This window comes from Sinohyriopsis cumingii, chromosome 2 (genome assembly GCF_028554795.1).
Source record: "Sinohyriopsis cumingii isolate HCF-2022 chromosome 2, ASM2855479v2, whole genome shotgun sequence".
In the NCBI taxonomy this organism is placed as follows: Eukaryota; Metazoa; Mollusca; class Bivalvia; order Unionida; family Unionidae; genus Sinohyriopsis; species Sinohyriopsis cumingii.
This window is the reverse complement of record NC_142962.1, coordinates 5727014-5738416: the sequence shown is the minus strand read 5'-3', so window position 1 is coordinate 5738416 and position 11403 is coordinate 5727014. Positions and strand designations below refer to the sequence as shown.

Below are 11403 nucleotides of genomic sequence, written 5' to 3'. Positions count from 1 at the left end.
TTAACTTCATTCGTTTATTCTTACAATACAAGAGTGCAAGCAAATTATATCTCTGTGCAGGAGTCATATATTTATGTTTTAACACAATAAATATATTGTATACTGGTGACATCTTTCCTGGTTTTACCTTGTGTTACTCTCATTAAACATTTTTTCTGCTTGATTCATGTGTGGAATTTCTTCAATGAATTCTCCTTCGCAGACAGGAAGTTTGTAAATTGTGACCTAAGCCGAGGAGAAATAGCTGACTCCACGCCACCATCTAACATAGAACGCTCCCTACAGCTTAGACGAATATCTGTTTTTAAACTCTGATACATATAGTACACGTGGCCATAGGTCTTCTCGCGAAATAAACACACCTGACGAAATACCCGCGGATTAATCAGGTAAATGATACCTTCCTTTAGTATCATTTTTTACTTCATGTTAACAGTGAAATGAAACTGAACCCACATGAGCTGTGATGTGTGTAATGTATGTAGACTTTGAAATAGGGCATACCTCGCACATCACGAGTACTTTCATTTTGTCTATCATTGAAAATGATTTTTTAAAAATTCAGCACAAGGATTGAGATTTTTTATAAAAAGGTAAACGTAAATGTTCTGTACTATCTATGCAGCAGATGTATTGAGTCTATGCCAAAATTAAGAAGTCTATCATCGATTAGACAACCAAGCCGTCCCTGTTTTAACATTATTCTCTGACCTGAGTGGTTGGGGTGGGCCGTGAACCCAGAAGCAATAAAAAATAATGGATAATAACTTGTTTGATAATTTTTAAAGTTTCGTTTATGAATCCTTCACTTTTATGTCGTCTCAGTTAAATCTTTGAACGGTTCACAAATGAATATTAACTACGTTTCGTAGAAATATTAGTTCTACTTTCGCTTTCTTTTTCTAAGAAAAAATTGAGACAAACACTCAGGAGGATAGGCCTTTCCTAATCTAGAAAAGAGGTGATAACGAAAATGAAGAGTCGAGCATGTTCTAGCTCTTACGACGAGGAGCATTATAACATGAACATTATGTGCGATATTTGTAACAACTAGGCCTATATCTTCCTTTAAAAAAAGACCAAAAGGAGATTCAACTCAATGTGAGTGCATACTGTAGTGAATGCTCAAACGTGATATCAACCTAGGATATAGAGTCCCTTATTCATGAGTTTTGTAGTTGAGGGTTATGCTCCCACGTTGGTCATTACGTCACGTATTTTGCCTATATGACTTTAAATGAACACAGCATAAACTAAACATTTTGTAATTAATTAAAACTGACAGTATTACATAGTTTACATAATAATTGCTTATTTGTTGAACTTCCTCAGGAACAAACAGTTAATAATATGGTTAGTAAAACTTTACTAGAAATAACACAAGCATGTACTAACTTTTCATCAAGCCACTTATGCAGCACCCTCTTCCCTTCCTTCCCAACAAGTCGACATTTAGCATTGGAAATTACTTAAAACTACCGGTCGGGTTGTGGAAATATGTGAATTGGATGGATCTGAATGCTAAATCTAGAGGGACAAAACTGCATTTCTTGAGCCATCTGTACTTTCGCTTCAAACAGAAGACGAGGTAAAAACTTACCTTTTCAAGATAGCGCTTTTTCAAAGATTATGGCCTCAGTTTCTATGCAATTTTTTTATTCTAGTATTATTGCTAGCGAGTTTTCTGCCGTACTCTTGAGTAGTGAATGGGGGCACTTTACGTACAATGGAAATTAGCATTACAGAGACCCCTGGGTCAGATTACCAACAATGGAAATTTAACATGGAGAAAAATCGTGGGTCAGATTACCGACAAGGGGATTTAACATGGAGAAAAATCGTGGGCAAATATACCGACAAGGGGAATTTAACATGGGAATAAATCGTGGGTCACTTTACCGACAAGGGGAATTTAACATGGGAATAAATCGTGGGTCACTTTACCGACAAGGGGAATTTAACATGGAACTATAGTGTGGGTCTAACTAGCGACAAGGGAAATTAACATGGGGAATAGAGTTTGGGCTTGTCTAGGGACAAGGGGAATGGAACAGGGGACTATAGTGTGGGTCTGTCTAGGGACAATGGGAATTTAACATGGGGAATAGATCGTGGGACTGTCTAGGGACAGTGGGAAATTTAACATGGGGAATAGATCGTGGGACTGTCTAGGGACAATGGGAAATTTAACATTACGGAAACCCCTGGGGGATATAGCCTCAAGGGAATTTAACATATGGAAATTGAACATGGTGGATCTGTATAGCGTCAAGGGGAATTGAACATGGTGGGACTATCTAGGGACATTGATGGTAGAGGGTCAAACACAACAGAGACAGAAACATACATACACTAGTACAAGCGTGGGATTTATATATAAAGCATTACCAAGACCTGAAATCTTGCTGGGGTGTTCAAAAATTTGCATAATTGTAATGATGCTATAAATAGCTATAATCAAGGAAATGCTCAACGACAAAATGGATGTGACTAAAAGTAACGTTAAAATGACGAAATTGTCCCAGAATTTAAAGGAAAATAAACATATCCCCGAAAATTAAGTTACAATGGTTTAGACTAAAATGGATAAAATTAGTAACTACTTACAATATCAACTTCTGTGACGATCGTGGATAAATACCTATGTATCTATAATCAGCTGAAATTCCTATGAAATCCCACTATCTATTTATAGCTCCAACTTGTGGGTTATTCCTTTGGAAAATCCCACTATCTTTTTATAGCCTCAGCTTGAGTGACGTTCCTGTTTATGAATTCTAGTATATATGTATAGCTACAAAATGTGGAAATCCCCAAGTCGATATTTATAGTCTCAAAATTTCCAGCGTCAGTGACGTCACTGTACTGAACACTAGGGGACAAATGGCAACAGTGTTACAAGTGGCTGACCTGAATACGCGCTACTGTAGGTAGGTAGAGTGTATCTGATAGGGATAAAGTGAGTTTTATAGGGACAAACAGAGACCAATACACACACACACACACAACATACGCGCGCAGACACACTCACACACACACACGCACACACACACACACACACACACACACACACACACACACACAGAGGGAAGAGGAAAAAACAAACCCCAAATATACTATCAACACAGAGGGGAGATAATACAAACCCCAAATAAACTATCCACACAAACGTACGCGAACGCATACAAACCCCAAATATACTATCCACACTCGGGAGGAAGAAAAAAAACAACCAAATATACGATCTACACAACTTACGCTAACACACACACACACACACACACACCACACACACACACACACACACACACACGCGCACACCACAGAGGGAAGAAGAAGAAAACCATTATACACTATCCACACGGAGTGAAGAAATAACCCTTTATATATACTATCAACAGAGAGTGAAGAAAATAACCCATTATATTCCATCAACACAGAGTGAAGAAGAAAAAGTTTTTTGAAAGCACCTAAGCCCTCACCTGCAATCACCAACTCTGCCAAACACCTACACCCACCCCACCCCCACTCCCAACACTACAAAACCCATTTAACCCGTTATTTTATGGCATCAGTGTGTGCTTTAGGAAACATCAAGACACAAAAATGATGGATGAATAGACTGACTATTGTTTACGGACTTGCATGCCTAAAGAGCGTGCGTGAAGGAAAACATCCTTCCATTTCAATTCTAACTAAAACATGATCCAGAGGGATAGAGAGAAGTGAAAGAGCACAATTTCATAAAGTGTGAGTAGAAACAAAACACGCCATCCTTATTATACAATGTCAAGACCAAGAGACACTTACGTTTTCTTTCTGGTCTATTCTCTTTTAGAAGGTAGTATGAAATTTCACATCAGGGCCAACGCATCGGCTCACATTGTCAATTTTTCCATTTCCATGTCTTTACTGGCACAAGTTCTTCATCATCTTCAATTTCTTCTTCTTCTTCTGAATCCCTCTTCTCTGTTTCGTCTTGTTTTTTGTTTCTTCTCTTTTCTCGTAGGGCACTCTGAATTCCAGTGTCCTTTCTCCTGACAACGATATTAGGTATCTTGACTTTTGTCTCTCTTTCTTAGACGAAGCAGGTATTTTGGAGACAAATACCCATTTACCTTTGCAGATATAGAAAACTTCATTAGCACACACTTTCGTATGACTCTCATCAAATCAACGACCAAAAGAGTAAATTTTGTTGCCACTTTCGCCTGTGAATTATGCTTTCGTATGACTTTTAGCAAATATTTGACCAGCAGGTCGATCTGTGCTGACTCTTCCATCTTCGTGATCGTTTGAGAGCGGAATGAATACTCTGACGCTAAGACACTCTCCTTATATACAGGGACCTGCTGCGTATGAAACCTAGTCATATGTAATTTTGCAATAAGATGAAACGATTTCATTGAGGAAGTAAAAGGCAATGATGTACCGTATCGCCTCACACAAAACCTAAAGTGTTAGCTCAGACCCGTGTCAGCAATTTCGAAGACGACATAACTGAGCTTTAATCAATGCTCTCCAATTATGCCACAAAACCACGAGTCCTGATTCACGCCAAAAGAAATTTCGTTCGGTCCATAAAAAATAGTATCACATCTGAGAAACGCAAAAACGAACTTCCAGAAAACTGAGAACGACGGCTTACACCTACAACGTAAATGTATGAGTTCAAGTAGTGCGTAAAACTTAATCAAATTAAATTTTTATAGTCAAGACGAAACGATCTCTTTTCGAACAAGAAAGCAGACACCAAGCGACAATGGCAATCCGTGTCACACAACACTTTTCAAAATGTATATTATCAGAGGTTTGTTCTAGCGATCTGCACGGTTAAATTAAATGTTGATGTATTTTGCAATAAGACGGACACAATTTCCATGGGATCGCCCATAGTACGATTGTTCGTGCATTAGTTTAATTTTTAAAAATATTTTTTATATAAATCGCCTATAGGATAGAACCAGTAAAGCATGGCCATTCTCGTCACTGTCTGAATAGCTACTCAAGTCAATTCGAAGTGAACGCGGTAAGAAAATAAGTATAGCCAATGAAATGGCTTACAACGGGTGATGCATTGTTTTGTTCTAGGACTGTGTGGCATAATAATCCCTATGTTCTTGCGTTGTTACCATTACAGTGCAGACAGACTGAAATGTGAACTTACAAGCCCTCTTTGTCTGTGTTGTACCATTTCTTCTTACCACATCAAAATACTGAGCGTCACAGTATTGGTTCGCGTTTTCAAGCTGACCATTTTTTTATATCTCACTTAAACATTTTAACATAAACACTCACACTCACATCGGTAGAGTCAGAACAGATGTGTTACAGTATTGAGGGGCATGTTATATTTTTTTTTCAAACTGATAAATTTGGGGTTTGTATGAAGTAAAGAACCGAAAGTACAGTGAAACTCAAGGATGATGACCCAATCTGTCTGTCTATTGATGAGTGTATTTACTTAAGAAGAAATATGACCTCTAAAACACAAAGAGATACGGCAAGCATGATTAGAATGAACATAACGATGTTTTTCTTCACGCCCGTGTAATTTAGAGCTTCAATCCTCTTTGAAGACAAACTTGGTCTCCTTTTGTAGGGCTTGAAATAATAAAAAACCTGAAAAAATCTTAAGCACTTTGCTATAGATAATTTCATCAACAGACTAAACAACATAAATACCGTTACAACACTAGAAAGCCTTAAATCTTCTATCAAAAAGAAATGCAACAAAAAATTAAAGATTAACGATAACTAACCAATGAAACCGAATTTAACAAAGGCAGTGACATGTGAAGAAATGGCTCTCACTTTGGAAAGGTAGGCGAATGTACTCTGTCATGCACCATCAACTTGAAAAAAAATTATAAACAGAGAGAAACCTGAATTCAAAATTCAGTTGTTTTTTCTTCAAAATTGTTTCGTTTCTTTTTTCTTTTTTGGAACAAATCTAAGCACTAATATAGAGTGGAAAAGGGAAAATGCACATACAAGCTTTGATATTTCTGAAAAAATGAGGGGATATTTCTAACGTTCATAACCACCTATATATGCTTGGACTTGTCTGTGACTTATCCACAAAACAAGATGTACATATTTCTGGTCAAGCTGCAAGTGTGTGCGTGTTTTTGAAAATGGTAAAAATTGGATATACAATTTTCACGTGACACTTATAAAGTGAAGAGTCTGTGCAAGTGTCAAAAGCCAAAGTCATATAAGTTTTGTATTTTGTACGGCTTGTAACGATTTCCACTTTAGAAAATGTGAAGTATCACAAGTTATTATCACAAACAGAAGTGGAACATAGGGGCTTGCAAGAAAGAAAATAACCCAGACAGTTGGTGTCATCAAGAGTGCTAGAGACGGTACCCGAACTTGCTTGCTTGCTTACTTGAATTAAAGTGATTTTCGCTCTAATGGTACATATATCACTGGTTTAATAACGCACCGCGTGATTTTTAATTACTCCTGGGGAAGGAAAGAGAGCCTCATCCCCCAGGCTTTTATGTACTCACAGACTACTTTTAAATTTAGCCACTCAGGTGTAGGACTAACTAGTCCTTAACAACCTGACTGAAAGGCTTTAAACATGAGTGGGAATAGTCTCACCACACACTCATTTTTCTGTCCGAGCGTGGTAAAGGAGGGAAAAGGTGCTCAGCAAGACAGCCATGGGTGTTAAGTACTCAACAAAACGCTAGCCCGTACTTATTTCAAATCAAGTCCCGTTTTTGCTAATGGACAGTAAAAAGTACCAATAATGTGTTAACCACTTGTGCAATTAGTTCAAATCTAACGATTCTGTTAAATTTCCTACTTGCTAACATATCTATCTAATATTAGTACTTAGTGTACATAAAAATAGCCATACTGATCTTATTTAAATTATTATGTCTAAGCGACATTTACCAGTTTGGTCACTGTTAGGTTTAAAAAGTTAAGTTTGTTGCGGTGTTCCAATGGGTCAAGTTTGTTTCGAGAATAGTTTAGTCAAGGAGGGATACCAAGCCAAATATGGTTCCCTAGTTAACAAAAAGCAATCTTTTGGAGCCCTAAAAAAGGCTGTTTTTTCTGTTAGAAGGTAACACGTCTCTCTTTTGCTTTCACGTTCTTTCCCGCACTCCTAGTCTCATGATTCTTGATATCAGGAAATGCGTAGCCATGATGGGCGGCAATGTAAGCAGCGGCTTCTACCAGTTGACTGAGGGGGTATCCAGTGTAGGTTTGTCTGTAGAATTGGGGAAGAACTCTGACCCTAATCCCCATTGAGAAGTTCTTGGTTTAAAGGTGTCCAGAGATTTGTAGGCAACGTATTGTATGGCTCTAATAAACTACCCTGCTTTGTTGACGTCATACAATGCTTGATCTAGTCCCATTTCGGTGTACTTCTCAACGAGTGTCAGCGTCCCCCTCCTCCTCCTCCTCAACCGCCTCAATTTCCTCTTCTGGTTCTGATACTAATTCTTTAGTTGAGGTAGATAGTTTCAAATCCGCTGTTATGGTGTCTGTCGCTGTTATTGTTGCTGTGGTTGTTCTTTCAGCTGAGATTGCCTGTAGTATCGGAGTGAGAAAAGAACGTTGTTGTTGTTGTAGGGTTTAACGCCATTTTTCAGCACGCGATAGGCTATACATGGCGGCCAGTATTAATGGTGGAGGAAGAACCCGGGAAAAACCCGGAAAGAACCACCGACCCACGAGAAGCTACTGGCAAGCTTTCTCACATACCCACATTAGCCGAATCCGAGACTCGAACCCACGCAGACAAAGGTGAGATGACAGTGATCCGTAACGGAGAGCGCTTTAGACCACTCGGCCACTCGGGGCCCCAGAAAAGAACGTAGTGCCTCCGATAATTACATTTGAGTTTGCCATACCGTTTGTCTAACATAATTGGCCCTTTGAGGGAGTTCATCTTTAGCACAGACGACAGGATTCCAAGAAGCAGTGTACAAACTATGGTTCAAAAGGAAATAAAGTTCTCAGGTATCCATTTTTTGTTTTTTTTTCTTCTTCACAGGTAATGATAAGTCATCAATTCGATCCTGACTTTTTGCTTGAAAATGTCTGACAAGTAACCGTTTCTTCACCTTGTCTCCTCACTCTGATCCAACAGAGCTTCGATGCGATGGATCTCTTGAGTTGTTAATGGAGGACAATAATGTTCACGCAAGCCTTTATACCACTGTTGTAACACGTCTTCGTCCGAGATGAGACTCCAAGCTTCGTCCAGATATTCGTCCAATTTTTTCTTCTTGACTCAGCATCAGGCATTTATCGTGTTGAATTTCACTGGGATGATCGTTATGACATCCATAGCAATCTTTCTTGATCAAGTCCTTAATTTTTTTCTGTCAAGACTATAGCATAACAGGAAACTAAATGTGATTCTTGTTCTGGCCATCTAGACTTCATCATGATGACTTCTTTGTCTTTGTCTTGGGGTTCTCCTTCCTCAGGATCTTCACATTCCATGTCCAAAGAATCCCTACTATACAAACATTGATAAAAGTCTTCCATGACTTCTAATAGTCTGGAATGACTTCTCTCAAACTGTTGGTTTATATCGTATTGTCCAATTCAGCATACAGGATGACGTTCACCGTATTATCTGCGCGTAGATTTTCTGCAAACTGAAATTCCACACGCATCTGGCCGGATTTTATAGGGTGAAAATGTCCGTCCTCGCTGTCTTGACTTACAATTCGTTAGAGAACCGTTTTCGAAAATGGAGTTTCACTGTAACTTTCCCTTTGGAGAATGGAATATTTTGTCCCAGATCTCCTTTTATAGCAATGTTGACAGTGTCTAAATACGACTTACTGACGGGCAAATAGTGAGGATGTACAAATTCACGGTGTACGTGATAGGTGTTTGCACCTTCCTGGTCATTGTTTGTGGTACTATCCACTTTGAAAGGAATGACACGCAGTAACGGAACAGAGGTGTGTCCCACCACGTTGTACTCCACCACATCGGAATACACAAAGATCAAATTAAGTCCTTGGTTCAGTTCTACCGGGTTTCCAAAAGCTCTGTAAAAATCCATATTACTTTTGATCTTGGGGCTCATATTGTTTGCGACCATTTCTGCATGTCCACCCAAAATTTCAAACAAACTACCATTGAACCTGAGGGACAATGTGTCCGTATCTTGAAATTTGATCACGAGACGATGAGCCACTTTATGGTACTCAATCTTCACACTTTTTTTTTGTTCTGTTCAGTGCTTTGCCAAAGGCTAAGTTGAACCTGTCCGCTATAGTGTCCACCAAATGTTCACCACTAAAATAATAACCTGAAGGAATTTTCAAGGTGTAGATAATGAAGGCTGGATTGCTGGCTGGTCTTGTGTCCCCTAAAAACCCGATTTTGTTGATTTCTTCCTCCAATTGGGCATTCAGGATTTCCACCTCGAAAGTGTTTTGCTTTTCGGTGATGTTTTTGATTTGTGTTGGGTGAATGATTTCCACTAAAGCCACTTCCCAATGGGCTTCGTGATCTAACTGGATGGTCTGAGGTAATTTGACCGTGTAAACAGCACAACGTGTTCTTGGGAAACACCTCCATGTAACTGTCACTGGGTAAGGTTAAGTAAAATTGGTTGTTATTGCTCATAATTCCAGAGTTTTGTGGCTCTCTGAGGCGATACTGGAAGTTAGAGGAGTGTCTCCGCCCAAAATGGGGTTGTTGTTGTTGTTGTGGTTCTTGTTGTTCGACTGGTGACTGGCACTGGCACTGGACACTAGGTTCCCGTGGTTCCCGTTCGAGGAGAATTTCAGGGAGGGATTAGGAAGCAGGTAACCGATGTAACTGCTCAATACAATGGTCCACAAGTGTTTGTCTCCTTGTTGCAAACTCAAATTGGCAATGGATGCACCGATGACACAATACACCACGAAGGTTTGGCAGAAAAAGACGATTTGCGTTTTAGGCACACTTTTTCCATACCACACCCACAAGGGTTGTGTTTGTAAATCTTGCAAAGAAGAATTGGGTGAAGGAGTGATCGCAGTAGCTGAATCTGTGTGAAAGGGCATGATGGTCACTTCTTTTTATAGTGTGAAGCGTCGATGCAAGAATCAAAACTGGGTGGATATCCTTTCCAACGTACTTTGACTTCTTTGACACGTCGTTTGCCCACTTTACGGTTTCTGCGTTTGACAATGCCTTTGATGTCGTACACGTCGTCTTTTTTGGTGACACGACTTGATTTGAAATAAGTACGGGCTAGCGTTTTGTTGAGTACTTAACACCTATGGCTGTCTTGCTGAGCACCTTTTCCCTCCTTTACCACGCTCGGACAGAAAAATGAGTGTGTGGTGAGACTATTCCCACTCATGTTTAAAGCCTTTCAATCAGGTTGTTAAGGACTAGTTAGTCCTACACCTGAGTGGCTAAATTTAAAAGTAGTCTGTGAGTACATAAAAGCCTGGGGGATGAGGCTCTCTTTCCTTCCCCAGGAGTAATTAAAAATCACGCGGTGCGTTATTAAACCAGTGATATATGCTCCATTAGAGCGAAAATCACTTTAATTCAAGTAAGCAAGCAAGCAAGTTCGGGTACCGTCTCTAGCACTCTTGATGACACCAACTGTCTGGGTTATTTTCTTTCTTGCAAGCCCCTATGTTCCACTTCTGTTTGTGATAATAACTTGTGATACTTCACATTTTCTAAAGTGGAAATCGTTACAAGCCGTACAAAATACAAAACTTATATGACTTTGGCTTTTGACACTTGCACAGACTCTTCACTTTATAAGTGTCACGTGAAAATTGTATATCCAATTTTTACCATTTTCAAAAACACGCACACACTTGCAGCTTGACCAGAAATATGTATATCTTGTTTTGTGGATAAGTCACAGACAAGTCCAAGCATATATAGGTGGTTATGAACGTTAGGAATATCCCCTCATTTTTTCAGAAATATCAAAGCTTGTATGTGCATTTTCCCTTTTCCACTCTATATTAGTGCTTAGATTTGTTCCAAAAAAGAAAAAAGAAACGAAACAATTTTGAAGAAAAAACAACTGAATTTTGAATTCAGGTTTCTCTCTGTTTATAATTTTTTTTCAAGTTGATGGTGCATGACATAGTACATTCGCCTACCTTTCCAAAGTGAGAGCCATTTCTTCACATGTCACTGCCTTTGTTAAATTCGGTTTCATTGGTTAGTTATCGTTAATCTTTAATTTTTTGTTGCATTTCTTTTTGATAGAAGATTTAAGGTTTTCTAGTGTTGTAACGGTATTTATGTTGTTTAGTCTGTTGATGAAATTATCTATAGCAAAGTGCTTAAGATTTTTTCAGGTTTTTTATTATTTCAAGCCCTACAAAAGGAGACCAAGTTTGTCTTCAAAGAGGATTGAAGCTCTAAATTACACGGGCGTGAAGGAAAACA

General features: G+C 38.9%; 1 protein-coding gene across 1 annotated transcript in view; it reads left to right on the top strand.

The window, feature by feature from the left end:
- Nucleotides 1-219: 219 nt before the first annotated feature.
- Nucleotides 220-11403, top strand: part of LOC149804279 (interferon-induced protein 44-like) — a 66464-nt gene continuing 55280 nt past the window's right edge. The window contains exon 1 of the mRNA XM_089938348.1: nt 220-389. The gene's annotated coding sequence lies outside the window, so the exon portion shown is untranslated. The remainder of the gene's footprint in view (nt 390-11403) is intronic.